General features: G+C 46.8%; 1 long non-coding RNA gene across 2 annotated transcripts in view; it reads right to left on the reverse strand.

Annotated features, from left to right (window-relative positions):
* Positions 1 to 958: 958 nt before the first annotated feature.
* LOC132658701 (uncharacterized) overlaps positions 959 to 16101 on the reverse strand; it is a 54038-nt gene continuing 38895 nt past the window's right edge. The window contains exons 2-3 of one of the 2 annotated variants that reach the window (XR_009598641.1): positions 2220 to 5075; positions 959 to 2094 (exon numbers count right to left, since the gene is read on the reverse strand). This is a non-coding gene — a long non-coding RNA (uncharacterized LOC132658701). Of the gene's footprint in view, positions 5076 to 16101 lie in introns of both variants that reach the window. The other variant, XR_009598640.1, reaches the window with a different exon arrangement.

Consider the following 16101-nt stretch of genomic DNA (forward strand, 5'->3'; position numbering starts at 1 on the left):
GCACAGATGGTCCCCAACCTATGACAGTTCAACGTACAATTTTTCAACTTTACGATGGTGTGAAGGCGAGACGCATTCGGTAGGAGCCGTAATTCCAGTTTTGCATTTTGAGCTTGTCCCAGGCCTGCGATCTGGGCACGATGCTCTGGTGGTGCTGGGCAGGGCACGCAGCCACAGCTCCCCGCCAGCCCCGCAGACATAGGGGAGATAGTTGATGTGATCACCGCCGTACCCATACAACCGTTGGCTGTTCTCCATCTTCAGTACAGTGTTCCATCAATCACAGGAGAGATTCAACCCGTGATGATAAAATAAGCTTGATGTTGGATGATTTTGCCCAACCCTAGGCTAACAAATGGAGAAGGCGATGGCACCCCACTCCAGTACTCTTGCCTGGAAACTCCCATGGACGGAGGAGCCTGGTAGGCTGCAGTCCATGGGGTCGCAGAGTCAGACACAACTGAGCAACTTCACTCTCACTTTTCACTTTCATGCATTGGAGAAGGAAATGGCAACCCACTCCAGTGTTCTTGCCTGGAGAATCCCAGGGATGGGGGAGCCTAGTGGGCTGCCATCAATGGGGTCACACAGAGTCGGACACAACTGAAGCAACTTAGCAGCAGCAGGCTAACGGAAATGTTAGCCTTGAGGCAGGCTGGACTCACATAGGATGTCCAGTAGGTTTTTGCATTTTTGCCTTACAGTATTTTCAACTTATGATGAGTTTATTGGGACATGACTCTGTCATGAGCTGAAGAAGGGGAGGGGACTAGCTAAGTGCGCCAGGGGTCATTTGGACCTGGGTCTGGACCCTGGCTCCACCTTGAGCAAGTGGAACTTCCTCTCTGAGCTTCATCAATAAAGTGAGGGTGACGAGACCAAGTTCCCAGCAGTGTTACCACAACTCACAGAGCTCCCAGCACATAGTGAACAAACGTGCAATAAAATCACGGAGGTGGACGTTGTCGCCATTTCCATTACTATTATCACTTATTAATCCCCAGAGTGAAGGACGAAGGAGATATAGAGAATTCAAGCCACAGCTGCTGGAACAGAAATGATTTAGGAAACCATAATTCAAAAAGATACGTGCACCCCAGTGTTCATTACAGCACTATTCACGATAGCCAGGACATGGAGGCAACCTGGATGTGCATCAGTGGAGGAATGGGTAAAGACGCAGTACGTACATACAATGGAATGTTAGGGTGTTAGTCATTCAGTCGTGTCCGACTCTTTGTGACCCCATCGACTGTAGCCCACCAGGCTTCTCTGTCCATGGAATTCTCTAGGCAAGAATACTGGAGTGGGTAGCCATTCCCGTCTCCTAGGGACCTTCCCAACCCAGAGATCGAACCCTGATTTCCTGATTCTTTACCACCTGAGCTAAAAGCAGTCTTCAGTTCAGTTCAGTCGCTCAGTCATGTCCGACTCTTTGCAATCCCATGAACCACAGCACGCCAGGCCTCCCTGTCCGTCACCAACTCCCAGAGTCCACCCAAACCCATGTCCATTAAGTCGGTGATGCCATCCAACCATCCCATCCTCTGTCTTCCCCTTTTCCTCCCTCCCCCAATCTTTCCCAGCATCAGGGTCTTTTCAAATGAGTCAGCTCTTCGCATCAAGTGGCCAAAGTACTGGAGTTTCAGCTTCAACATCAGTCCCTCCAGTGAACATCCAGGACTGATCTCCTTTAGGATGGACTGGTTGGATCTCCTTGCAGTCCAAGGGACTCTCAAGAGTCTTCTCCAATACCACAGTTCAAAAGCATCAATTTTTCAGCGCTCAGCTTTCTTCACAGTCCAACTCTCACATCCATACATGACCACTGGAAAACAATAGCCTTGACTAGACGGACCTTTGTTGGCAAAGTAATGTCTCTGCTTTTGAATATGCTATCTAGGTTGGTCATAACTTTCCTTCCAAGGAGCAAGCGTCTTTTAGTTTCACGGCTGCAGTCACCATCTGCAGTGATCTTGGAGCCCAGATATGCAGAAGAATGGATAAAGAAGATATGGTGCATATACACAAGGCAATATTACTCAACCACAAAAAAGGAATGAAGTAATGCCATTTGCAGAGATGTGGATGAACCTAGAATAAAGTAAGTCAGAGAAAGACAAATAACACATGATATCACTTATACGTAGAAACGTAAAAGGAGTACAAATGAACTTATCTACAAAACAGAAATGGAGTTACAGATGTGGAAAACAAACCTATGTTGACCAGAAGGTGGAGAAAGTGAAAGTGAAGTCGCTCAGTCACGTCCAACTCTGCGACCCCATGGACTGTGGCCTACGAGACTCCTCCATCCATGGAGTTTTCCAGGCAAGAGAACTGGAGTGGGTTGCCATTTCCTTCTCCAGGGGATCTTCCCAACCCAGGGATCGAACCTGTGTCTCCTGCATTGCAAGCAGATGCTTTTATCACCTGAGCCACCAGGGAAGCTGAAGGTAAAGGAGGAGATAAACTGAGAGATTTGGATTGACATGTACACATTACTATATACAAAATAGATAACTAAAAGGAACTTGCTATATAGCACAGGAAACTCTACTCAGTCCTCTGTAATGACCTGTGTGGGAAAAGAATCTAAAAAAGAGTGGATATATGTATATGTATAACTGATTCACTTTGCTGGATACCTGAAACTAACCCAACAGTGAAAATCAACTGTACTTCAATAAAAGTTTTTTTAAAAAGAAATAATTTAGGAGAATTGCTTCTGACAAAGTGGGTGTAAAAATTTGAGAATTCATGAATTTCATGAACCCCAGATCACGTTTGTCTCTAATACTCAGCGTCAGTGGATCAAGCTTCATGCCTTTCCTGGACCCCCCAATCCCCAAAAGGTACTGAAAGAAGTTAAACACACACTTGTCCTCTGCTGTGTGTTAATCAGAAGACCCTTGGCACCACCCAGGCTTTACCCCAGCTTGTCCAGTCAAGGCCCCCAGGGCAGGCAAGGCACACACACCCAGGATGGCACCTGCAAAGCCTGGTCCCCGCGGGGCTGAGGTCACAGGCTCCTCGCCCCTGAGGGCACCCCCCCATCTGCCCAAGGGCCATCACTAAAGAGTGGCACGGCCGGCAGCAGAGTGTCCTGGGCTTGTCAAGGACCGCGGTGACCCTCTGGACAGGGCCTCAGATGAGGAGGAAGGACAAGAAGAATCTCTTGGGGACCAAGAGGGGAGTCAGGCCTGAAACCCTCCTCCCAGCAACGGGCACCCCAACTCCCAGAGCAGCTCTGGTCCCCTCTAGCCTCCCCTGTGGTCGCTGTAGCCAGCTTCAGCCTGGCCACGTGCCAGCCCTCAAGCATCACCTTTACGTTGAGGACTAGACAGCTTTCAGGGTGATGACCATCCTGCCAGTTTTGCTAATAAACACCTGTCACAGGCATGAGTACCAATGACAGCTCCCAGCCAGTGGCAATAAGGGGACACTGCGTTAGTGACATGTTTCAAAGGTCAGAAGTGCGTTTTGAAGCAACCAAGGGGAAGGTGGGGTGGGAGGCACCAACCACCTTGCCATCAAAGCTGGGGGCCCCGTGACTTGCACTAACGTTCTCCCGGAACCTCCCTGGAACGAAAGGAACTCGGGGAGTTTTCTCCCTCACCCTGGAGCAGAGGAAGCATGGACAGAGGATGCTTTGTCCCAAGCAGCCCTGCTCACCTCTGCTGGGAAACTGGGCTCTCTCTGTGCTGCGGGAGGGGTTGGGGTGGGGTGTTGATGCCGAAACCGTAGCTCCTTCCCTTGACTGAGAACTGAGCCTGAATCCCTGCATGAGGCCAGATTCACCATCCTCTCTGTTCAGCCCAGGACCAGCTCACCTCTGCCCCTCTGCTGGGACAAACCTTCTGCTCTTGGGCTCTCCCTGTTCAATCTCGCTGCTCTCGCAAGCCTTTTCACCCTCGCTGCAGCGTCCTCCCCTTCCACCCACAGGGAACCTACCTGGCTCCACCTGGGGACTTTGAGACGGCTTGTCCCTTCTGGAGAACCGGAGGGATTTGAAGCGAAGACTTACCTAAAGCAGGACTCATCACCTGCAGGCAAGCCTAGGACTTCTCAGTGGGAGGAAGTGAGGGCAACGTTAGTAAGCGCCAGCTTCCACAGAAGCAGCAAGGCATGACCACTTGACTTCTAGTCATTAAACAGTCAGGAAAGGTGCAGGAAGGCTCTGTTTGGTGCCAGACACTGAGCTAGGTTTGAGAGGCAAAAAAAACATAGCCCCCCAGACAGGAACTAACAGAGAGTTGGGTAGATAAGGTATGTGTACAGATCTCTGCTGGTAAGGAAAAAAGTGAAAGATGCTGAAAGAGAGGGGCAGGTAAACAGCCATGGGAACAAAACCATCGCCCACAGGGAGAATGAGGGAGGGCTTCCTGGAGGGGGTGGTATTGGAATCCTGAAGGATGAGAAGATTCGGATGGGAGGTGACGGGGGCACACATGTTCCATGGAAAGAACAGAAAATACAGGGACTCAGGAGAGGGAAAGCGTGACAGAGTGTTCCCAACAACAGCACACCCTGGATGGGCCAGGCATTGACCTAAAAGTCGGGAGGAATGTGTACAAAGATAGCTGCTCCATTTCAAGAAAATGGAACAGGTGTCCCAGAGGGAAAAAAAAAACCCGACGCTGATTTTTAAGGGGTCTGTGCATGTGATACATGGTGGGTGGTGTTATTATTGTAAAAAGATGTCAGGAATAAACCACAGGCCCCACTACAGATGCCACAGCCAGATGGGAAGACTGGCAGGATTTTGACCTCACTTATTCTCTGTGTCCCAGGTTCCCCCCAAAACCCCGCCAGGGGGCCTAGATACAAAGTGCTTCCATCAGCAAAATAAAGATGGAGGGACGATGGCAAAGCATCACCCAGAGCTTTAAGGACCACCCTTTGCCTCCCACCAAGGCGGGTTTATGACTCACCCACATTTTCTATTTCCCTTCCTCCTGCAGACCTGCAACTCACCTCAGGAGGCCAGTTGGTGGGGGCACTTCCCTCATGGTCCAGTGTGATTAAGGTGGTGCAGGTGTAGTCCCTGGTTGGGGAGCTAAGACCCCACACGCCTTGCAGCCGAAAAACCAGAACATAAACAATAGAAGCAAGAGTGAAACAAATTCAATAAAGACTTCAAAAATGGTTCACATAAAAATTGTTTTTAAAAAAAAAAAAAAAAGGAGGCCAATTGGGGAAAACTGAGGCCCCAGACATAGAGCTTAGCTCAGAGCAAAAACCAGAGGTGCTTATCACAGTAACAGGTAGGATTTACCACCCTAGCCTGGCACTAGATGCACGCTACAGCTATTAAGTCCTGCAGTCCTCCTTATTATTCATATAATCTCCACTTGATAGATGGAGAAGGCGATGGCACCCCACTCCAGTACTCTTGCCTGGAAAATCCCATGGACAGAGGAGCCTGGTAGGCTGCAGTCCATGGGGTCACTAAGAGTCGGACACGACTGAGCGACTTCATTTTCCCTTTTCACTTTCATGCATTGGAGAAGGAAATGGCAACCCACTCCAGTATTCTTGCCTGGAGAATCTCAGGGATGGGGGAGCCTGGTGAGCTGCCGTCTATGGGGTCGCACAGAGTCGGACACGATTGAAGCGACTTAGCAGCAGCAGCAGCCACTTTATAGATAGAAAAACTCAGAGAAATTGAAGGAATTGCCCAAAGTCACACAGCTAGTTACAGGGCAGGGGCAACTCTCAGACTCGCCCATTTTGATCCAAAGGCAGTTTTAAACTGTTATGCACGCAGGCACACTAAGTCATTTCAGTCATGTCCAACTCTTTGCGACCTTCTGGACTGTAGCCCACCAGGCTCCTCTGTCCATGGGATTCTCCAGGCAAGACTACTGGAGTGGGCTGCCACGCCCTCTTCCAGGGCATCTTCCTGACCCAGGGATCGAACCCGGCGCTCCTACGTCTCCTGCATTGCAAACAGATTCTTTACTGCTGGGCCACTGTGGAACCCCTTAAACTGCTGGGCCCAGATGCAAACAGTCTTAAGGTCCAGGATCAGACTTGGGGTAGAGTGGGAGGGACAGAGCTCCTGGGGAGCCTGCAGGAGCAGTTGGAGAGCCCCCACTCTTCTGAGATCACCCCCTTTCCTTGCCCAAGAGGGAGAGACGTTCCCAAGGGCTGGCAGGGAGGAAGGCCCCAGGGTTTAACCCTGTACTGATCTGAAGACAGATTCCCACGTGGGGAGGGCAATAAGGAAGAGAAATTAGAGACATAGAACTTCCCTGCCACCTAAGGCAGGTAACGGGGAGGGAACGAGGCCGGCAGCCGTGTATCCCTCGATCCATATTTCACGGGAAAGATGATAACAATTGGACATGTCACTCCCCAAAACCAGAAACTCAAAGCAATTTTAGATGAACTTTCAGAATGATGAAAGAAATGGCCGTGTTCGTGTTATACACCAAATAAATCACACCAAAATGATAGTTGTAATTCCCAAAAGTACACAGAGAATTGATTTTACTATGACACTTATCATGATGAACGGGTTCACCCCTGCAAGGGCCCATCTGAAGTGGCTCCAGCTTAACCCTTGCCCTGCCAGATCCAGCTCATCTGCTCCCTGAGCCTGGGCTGGGGGCAAAGCTGCTTCCTGCAGCCAGGCTTCAGCCTGGCTCCACCGCAGACCCCGCCGTCGTGGGTCACCAGTAGCTTTCAAAGCCCTGAGCAAACCCGGGGACAGCAGATGTCTGAGGCTGGCCAAGCTCATGTCTGAACTAGGAAACAGTCTGTTGTGTCTGAGTCTGAATGAAGGAAGGGAAGAACTGATGTTTTTCATGGTGACCTGCTTATTCTTCACAATTACCAGTGCACTGGGGGTCAGGACTCACTCCCTTTATCAGATGAATTAATTGAGGCTCAGAGAGGCCAATTTACCCAGAGACTTGAATAAAGGTTTTAGTGACTCCCAACTGGTTAAATTAAAAGATGCTTGCTCCTTGAAAGAAAAGCTATGACCAACCTAGACAGCATATTCAAAAGCAGAGACGTTACTTTGCCAACAAAGGTCCGTCTAGTCAAGGCTATGGTTTTTCCAATAGTCATGTATGGATGTGAGAGTTGGACTTTAAAGAAAGCTGAGCACCGAAGAATTGATGCTTTTGAACTGTGGTGTTGGAGCAGACTCTTGAGAGTCCCTTGGACTGCAAGGAGATCCAACCAGTTCATCATAAAGGAAATCAGTCCTGAATATTCATTGGAGGGACTGATGGTGAAGCTGAAACTCCAATACGTTGGCCACCTGATGCGAAGAGCTGACTCATTAGAAAAGACCCTGAGGCTGGGAAAGATTGAAGGCAGGAGGAGAAGGGGACAACAGAGGATGAGATGGTTGGATGGCATCACCAACTCGATGGACATGAGTTTGAGCAAGCTCCGGGAGTTGGTGATGAACAGGGAGGCCTGGCGTGCTGCAGTCCTTGAGGTCGCAAAGAGTTGGATGTGACTAAGTGACTGAACTGAACTGGTTTCTCTTCCCAACACATCCTGCTGGCAATTGCACAAAAATGTTTCCCCAATTTCATTCATTCTTTCAGAGCTCAGCAGTATCTTTCTATTCATCATCATCACTTTTTGGTTGGCCTGGGTCCTTGTGGCTGCACGGGCTTTTTCTCTAGGTGCGGTGCTCAGGCTTCTCCCGGCGGTGGCTCCTCTTGTGGCGTGCAGGCTCTAGGGTGCTTGCGCTTCAGCAGTTGTGGTTTCCCTGGGCTCTAGAGCACAGACTCAATAGTTGTGGCACATGGGCTTAGTTGTTCCATGGAACATGGGATCTTCCCGGATCAGGGATCGAACCCGTGTCTCCTGCATTGGCAGGCAGACTCTTCACCACTGAGCCACCAGGGAATCCCTCAGCAGGTATTGTTGAGCATCTATAGAGGCCAGATGCTGAGATGGGGATACAGTTGAGAATAAGCCTCTGTTTCTGCCTCATGGGCCACACGTAACACAGATGCATGAAGCTGCATGCATTACGGCAGTGGTGCAGCGCTTTAGGGGGCATGCACAGTGCTGGGGTCATTGTTCAGTCGCTGAGTCACGCCTGACCCTCTGCAACGACGTGGGCTGCAGCACGCCGGGACTCCAGCATGCATAAGGCTGTCCCACCTTAAAAGGGGGCTGCCTGGGTCAGCAGGGCCGCAGGAGGCTTCCCTGAGGAGGTGGGAGCCCAAGGATCGGATGGTGCCAACCAGGCAGAAGGATGACTGCATAAGGGGGACCAGGGTCTGGAGGCAGGTGTGGCCAGAACGGAGGAGGAGGGAAGGGAAGCTGCTCTCCGAGGAGAGCAGAGAGAAGGGACGGCTAAAGCAGCAAGTCAAGGCACATTTCTCTGTCCACAGGAAGCCATGGAAAGCCATGGCAAGGATTAAGCAGAGAGGTCAGGATTTGATCAGATTTGTGTTTCAAAAGTTCGCTTCATGAAGTATGTCAAAAAGAGAAAAGCAAATATCGTCTATTAATGCATATGTGTAGAATCTATAAAAATGTTATAGATTAATTGCAAAGCAGAAATAGAGACACAGACATAGAGAACAAGTATATGGATGCCAAGGGGAAAAGGGGATGGGGTGAGACATACTGGGAGATTGGGATTGACGTATATACACTACTGTATCTAAAATAATGAGAGCCCACTTTACAGCACAGGCAGCTCTACTCAATGCACTGTGGTGAGCTGAATGGGAAGGAAGTCCAGAGAAGACGAGATATACGTATACATACAGCTGACTCACCTTGCTGTACAGCAGAAACACATTGTAACACAACGTGTTACAATCACTCTTCAGTGAAAATTAATTTTAAAAAAGCTTACTCCAGTGTCGATTCGAGGACGAGGCTGAGCTTAGGTGCTGTGGACGCTGAGTTTGTTTTCAGATTGGTGCCCAAGAAGGCATCAAGCATAATGTATCCTTACAGGAATATTTGCATATCAGAATTAAACTGCTCACCATCAAAGGCTGCTATCAGACTTCAAGAACAAAGACTAGACAGAACAAGTTCTATAAAATAAGCCAAAAAAAATCAACTCAGGACAAAAATCAAAGAGCGTTTCTGGAAATAAAAATAGATGACTTTTCAGAGTTAATGTCATAAACAGCAGCCTTAGCTCTGTACTGCCGTGTGTTTCTATGCTTCTAACTTCAGTGCGGAGATGTCTTCAGCCATTTTGTTTGTCAAGGGTTTTTTCTAGTTTGATTTGGTTTGAGTGGGGGGCAATTTTCGCTTGTTTTCTAAATGCAGCCAGTTCGGTCGCAGTTTTGCCTCTTACTAGCTTTGTGATCTTGAGCAAAAGCCTTGACTTTGAACTTTAACTTTCCTCTGACTCTACAATATTATGATCCTATGACATATAGAGCCTCTATAAGTGACAGACATCTATATCAGATAGTGAATGCTTATCAAAGTCAAGCTCTCAAAATTTACCATCAGATACGCTCCAGAGAACAAATAACAGGAAAGATTTCTAGCCCCCAAGCCCCTAAAAACCTGTCCTCTGGGCTCCAGAAGTTTGATCAGAGCAGAAGACATTTTAAAGTATTTAAATTGATAATCCAAGGAGCGGTGGCTCCACGGGCACAGGAGGGCCAAGAGGAGATACTCCATGCTGAAGGTCAGGAGAGGCGGCCATGAGGAGATATCCCTCATCCAAGGTAAGGAGCAGTGGCTGCACTTTGCTGGAGCAGCCATGAAGAGATACCCCACATCCAAGGTAAGACAAACCAAAGTAAGACGGTAGATGCACAAGAGGGCATCAGAGGGCAGACACACTGAAACCATACTCACAGAAAACTAGCCAATCTGATCACATGGACCACAGCATTGTCTGACTCAGTGAAACTAAGCCATGCCGTGTGGGGCCACCCAAGACGGGTGGGTCATGGTGGAGAGGTCTGACAGAATGTGGTCCATTGGAGAAGGGAATGACAAACCACTTCACTTTTCTTGCCTTGAGAACCCCATGAACAGTATGAAAAGGCAAAATGATAGGATACTGAAAGAGGAACTCCCTGGGTCAGTAAGTGCCCAATATGCTACTGGAGATCAGAGGAGAAATAACTCCAGAAAGAATGAAGGGATGGAGCCAAAGCAAAAACAATACTCAGTTGTGGATGTGACTGGGGATAAAAGCAAGGTCCAATGCTGTAAAGAGCAATATTGCATAGGAACCTGGAATGTCAGGTCCATGAATCAAGCCAAATTGGAAGTGGTCAAACAAGAGATGGCAAGAGTGAACGTCGACATTCTAGGAATCAGTGAACTAAAATGGACTGGAATGGGTGAATTTAACTCAGATGACCATTATATCTACTACTGTGGGCAGGAATCCCTTAGAAGAAATGGAGTAGCCATTATGGTCAACAAAAGAGTCCGAAATGCAGTACTTGGATGCAATCTCAAAAACGACAGAATGATCTCTGTTCGTTTCCAAGGCAAACCATTCAATATCACGGTAATCCAAGCCTATGCCCCAACCAGTAACACTGAAGAAGCTGAAGTTGAACAGTTCTATGAAGACCTACAAGACCTTTTAGAACTAACACCCAAAAAAGATGTCCTTTTCATTACAGGGGACTGGAATGCAAAAGTAGGAAGTCAAGAAACACCTGGAGTAACAGGCAAATTTGGCCTTGGAATGCGGAAGGAAGCAGGGCAAAGGCTAATAGAGTTTTGCCAAGAGAATGCACTGGTCATAGCAAACACCCTCTTCCAACAACACAAGAGAAGACTCTACACATGGACATCACCAGATGGTCAATACCAAAATCAGACTGATATATTCTTTGCAGCCAAAGATGGAGAAGCTCTATACAGTCAGCAAAAACAAGACCAGGAGCTGACTGTGGCTCACATCATGAACTCCTTGTTGCCAAATTCAGACTTAAATTTAAGAAAGTGGGGAAAACCACTAGACCATTCAGGTATGACCTAAATCAAATCCCTTATGATTATACAGTGGAAGTGAGAAATAGATTTAAGGGACTAGATCTGATAGACAGACTGCCTGATGAACTATGGACAGAGGTTCATGACATTGTACAGGAGACAGAGATCAAGACCATCCCCATGGAAAAGAAATGCAAAAAAGCAAAATGGCTGTCTGGGGAGGCCTTACAAAAAGCTGTGAAAAGAAGAGAAGTGAAAAGCAAAGGAGAAAAGGAAAGATATAAGCATCTGAATGCCGAGTTCCGAAGAATAGCAAGAAGAGATAAGAAAGCCTTCCTCAGCGATCAATGCAAAGAAATACAGGAAAACAACAGAATGGGAAAGACTAAAGATCTCTAGTCTTTAGAGACCTCTAAATTAGAGATACCAAGGGAACATTTCATGCAAAGATGGGCACAATAAAGGACAGAAATGGTATGAACCTAACAGAAGCAGAAGATATTAAGAAGAGGTGGTAACAATACACAGAAACTGTACAAAAAAGAGCTCCATGACCCAGATAATCCCGATGGTGTGATCCCTCACCTAGAGCCAGACATCCTGGAATGTGAAGTCAAGTGGGTCTTAGAAAGCATCACTACGAACAAAGCTAGTGGAGGTGATGGAATTCCAGTTGAGCTATTTCAAATCCTGAAAGATGATGCTGTGAAAGTGCTACACTCGATATGCCAACAAATTTGGAAAACTCAGCAGTGGCCACAGGACTGGAAAAGGTCAGTTTTCATTCCAATCCCAAAGAAAGGCAATGCCAAAGAATGCTCAAACTACCGCACGATTGCACTCATCTCATACACTAGTAAAGTAATGCTCAAAATTCTCCAAGCCAGGCTTCAGCAATATGTGAACTGTGAACTTCCAGATGTTCAAGCCGGATTTAGATAAGGCAGAGGAACCAGAGATCAAATTGACAACATCCTTTGGATCATCAAAAAAGCAAGAGAGTTCCAGAAAAACATCTATTTCTGCTTTATTGACTATGCCAAAGCCTTTGACTGTGCGGATCCTAAGAAACTGTGGAAAATTCTTCAAGAGATGGGAATACCAGACCACCTGACCTGCCTCTTGAGAAACCTATATGCAAGTCAGGAAGCAATAGTTAAAACTGGACATGGAACAACAGACTGGTTCCAAATAGGAAAAGGAGTACATCAAGGCTGTATATCGTTACCCTGCTTATTTAACTTATATGCAGAGTACATCATGAGAAACGCTGGGCTGGAATAAGCACAAGCTGGAATCAAGATTGCCAGGAGAAATATCAATAACCTCAGATATGCAGATGACACCACCCTTATGGTATAAAATGAAGAGGAACTAAAAAGCCTCTTGATGAAAGTGAAAGAGTAGAGTGAAAAAGTTGGCTTAAAGCTCAACATTCAGAAAACAAAGATCATGGCATCTGGTCCCATCACTTCATGGGAAATAGATGGGGAAACAGTGGAAACAGTGTCAGACTTTATTTTGGGGGGCTCCAAAATCACTGCAGATGGTGATTGCAGCCATGAAATTAAAAGACACTTACTCCTTGGAGGGAAAGTTATGACCAACCTAGATAGCATATTAAAAAGCCAGAGACATTACTTTGCCAACAAAGTTCCGTCTAGTCAAGGCTATGGTTTTCCAGTGGTCATGTAGGGATGTGAGAGTTGGACTGTGAAGAAGGCTGAGCGCTGAAGAATTGATGCTTTTGAACTGTGATGTTGGAGAAGATTTTTGAGAGTTCCTTGGACTGCAAGGAGGTCCAACTACTCCATCCTAAAGGAGATCAGTCCTGGGTGTTCATTGGAAGGACTGTTGCTAAGCTGAAACTCCAATACTTTGGCCACCTCATGTGAAGAGTTGACTCATTGGAAAAGGCTCTGATGCTGGGAGGGATTGGGGGCAGGAGGAGAAGGGGACGACAGAGGATGAGATGGCTGAATGGCATCACTGACTCGATGGACATGAGTTTGAGTGAACTCCAGGAGTTGGTGATGGACAGGGAGGCCTGGCATGCTGTGATTCATGGGGTCCCAAAGAGTCAGACAAGACTGAGCGACTGAACTGAACTGAAATGGATAATCATGACAAGGTGCCCCATGGTTCCAAGATTAGGCATAATGGGGACAGTAATCAGAATCCAGTCATCCTAAAATCATTAAAAGATCAAAAAGCAGAACTCAAGTAATTTCCTTCCAGTAAGTTTCTTGTCTCTTGAGTTCTCCAAGTTATAAGGTAAACACTTAATGAATTAAACTAGAGAGATGTTTTAGTGATACCATTCCCCTGCCCAAACAACTTTGTAGGATAACAATTAACAGTGACCACGGTATAACTTAACAAAACCTGGATACAGGCTCCTACCAGATGCCTTTAAACCAGTAATTTTCAAACTTAAGTAGTCAAGGATGAGAGCACATTTAAAAGGAAGAAAAAAAATCTCAGCAATCCCCATGGGGTTGACTTAAGTTATTTTATAGTATATAAATGTGATACATACAAACACTAACCAAGGAATAAATTCTATGCTTCTAGCTCTCTTTTTTTTTTAATTGGAGGATAATTGTTTTACAGTGTTGTTTTGGTTTCTGCTGTACAACATGAATCAGCCATAAATGTGTGCATATATGTATATATATGCTGTGCTGTGCTTAGTCACTCAGTCGTGTCCTACTCTTTACGACTCCATGGACTGTAACTCTCCAGGCTCCTCTGTCCATGGGGATTCTCCAGGCAAGAATACTGGAGTGGACTGCCATTCCCTCCTCCAGGGAATCTTCCCAACCCAGGGATCAAACCCAGGTCTCCTGCATTGCAGGGGGATTCTTTACCATCTGAGCCACCAGGGAAGCCCAAGAACACTGGAGTGGGTAGCCTATCCCTTCTCTAGGGGGACTTCCTGACCCAGGAATCAAACAGAGGTCTCCTACATTCCACATGATTTCTTTACCAGCTGAGCTACCAGGAAAGCCTTGAGCTTCCTCCCATTCCCCCCACCTCACCCCTCTCAGTTCAGTTCAGTTCATTTCAGTTCAGTCGCTCAGTCATGTCCAACTCTTTGCAACCCCATGAATCGTAGCACACCAGGCCTCCCTGTCCATCACCAACTCCCGGAGTTCACTCAGACTCACGTCCATCGAGTCCGTGATGCCATCCAGCCATCTCATCCTCTGTCGTCCCCTTCTCCTCCTGCCCCCAATCCCTCCCAGCATCAGAGTCTTTTCCAATGAGTCAACCCTTCACATGAGGTGGCCAAAGTACTGGAGTTTCAGCTTCAGCATCATTCCCTCCAAAGAAATCCCAGGGCTGACCTCCTTCAGAATGGACTGGTTGGATGTCCTTGCAGTCCAAGGGACTCTCAAGAGTCTTCTCCAACACCACAGTTCAAGAGCATCAATTCTTCAGCGCTCAGCCTTCTTCACAGTCCAACTCTCACATCCCTACATGACCACTGGAAAAACAATAGCCTTGACTAGACGGTCCTTTGTTGGCAAAGTAATGTCTCTGCTTTTAAATATGCTGTCTAGGTTGGTCATAACTTTCCTTCCAAGGAGTAAGCGTCTTTTAATCATCATAAATCCCCAGGCTGGCTCCCTATGTTATATTATGCTTCTAGCTATTATGTACATATAAAACAAAAACAAATTTATAGAATAAATACAATTAAAACTACCAAACCAATAAAACTCAAATTAACAACATTAACTTACTATGATGGATAATGGTGCCTTGCAGCAGCTAGGTCTTGTGCTGGGCTGGCCAGCAGAAAGCTATCATTATTTTGGCCTTCACCTCCGTGGTCAGCTTGATTCTTTGTACTTTAACATGATGGACCATCATTTAATCCAGAGGTCATCAAACATTTTCTATAAAAGGCCAGATTGTAAATACTTTCTTCTTTGCAAGCCATACGGGCTCTGTCACAAACTACTAACTCTATCACTGCAGCATGAAATCAGCCGTAGACAATGGTTAATGGATGGACCTGGCTGTGTTCCAATAAAACTTTATTTACGAAAACAGGTGCCGGGCAGGATTTGGCCTGAGGGCCAGAGTTTGCTGACTCCTGATTTCATCCATCATCTTTATTAGGTCATCATTTGGCCTTTTGCCTTTTAACAACGAATTTCACTCTTAACTATTGATTTATTGTTTTTATGGACCAGTCAATCCAATAATTCATTCCAAAATTCAACCTTGAAAAAAAAATAAACAGAACATATTTCTTGTCAATTTACAACTTAACCACTAGTAGAATTGATATGAAAAAAAGCAGGATCTGAGAAACACACTTTCTAAAGGGGGTACATTTTGGTTCTGGGTGTCTGTGGTCCCCTGGACTATGTGTCAGTTCTGCCCCTTTATTTCTTTTCTCTATTTGAGCTACAGATTGGACATCCAATAGTGCTATCCTCCTATCTTCACTGGACCTGAAAGTGAAAGTCCCTCAGTCGTGCCTGACTCTTTGTGACCCCGTGGACTATACAGTCCATGGGATTCTCCAAGCCAGAATACTGGAGTGAGTAGCCTTTCCTTTCTCCAGGGGATCTTCCCAAACCCAGGGATCGAACCCAGGTCTCCCACATTACAGGCAGATTCTTTACCAGCTGAGCCACAAGGGAAGCCCAAGAATACTGGAGTGGGTCGCCTATCCCTTCTCCAGCAGATCTTCCCAAACCAGGGTCTCCTGCATTGTGGGTGGATTCTCGACCAACTGAGCTACCAGGGATGCCCTGGACATGAATATATCAATAAGATTGTCAGTCTCTGCTGATTTATCTTTATTTTATCATCTGGTCTTTCAAACAAACAAAAAATCAACAATCACTGAGCAATTAAAAATGTCGGGCACCATTCTGAGCACTTGAGATCTTAAGTGGGAAAAACAGACCCAAGAACTCAGCCTTCACAGATCTTACATTCAGACTAGGGTGTGAGCAGCCTACAGCAAAAATTAGTTGAAGGCTTCCCTGGTGGCTTGAAGAACCCACCTGCCAATGCAGGAGACATGGGTTTGATCCCTGGTCTGAGAAGATCCCACATGCGATGGAGCAGCTAAGCCTGTTCGCCACGACTATGAAGCCTGTGCTCTAGAGTCGGGGAGCCACAACCACTGAGCCCACGTGCCACAACTGCCGAAGTGTG

This window comes from Ovis aries, chromosome 26 (assembly GCF_016772045.2).
Source record: "Ovis aries strain OAR_USU_Benz2616 breed Rambouillet chromosome 26, ARS-UI_Ramb_v3.0, whole genome shotgun sequence".
Taxonomy (NCBI): domain Eukaryota; kingdom Metazoa; phylum Chordata; class Mammalia; order Artiodactyla; family Bovidae; genus Ovis; species Ovis aries.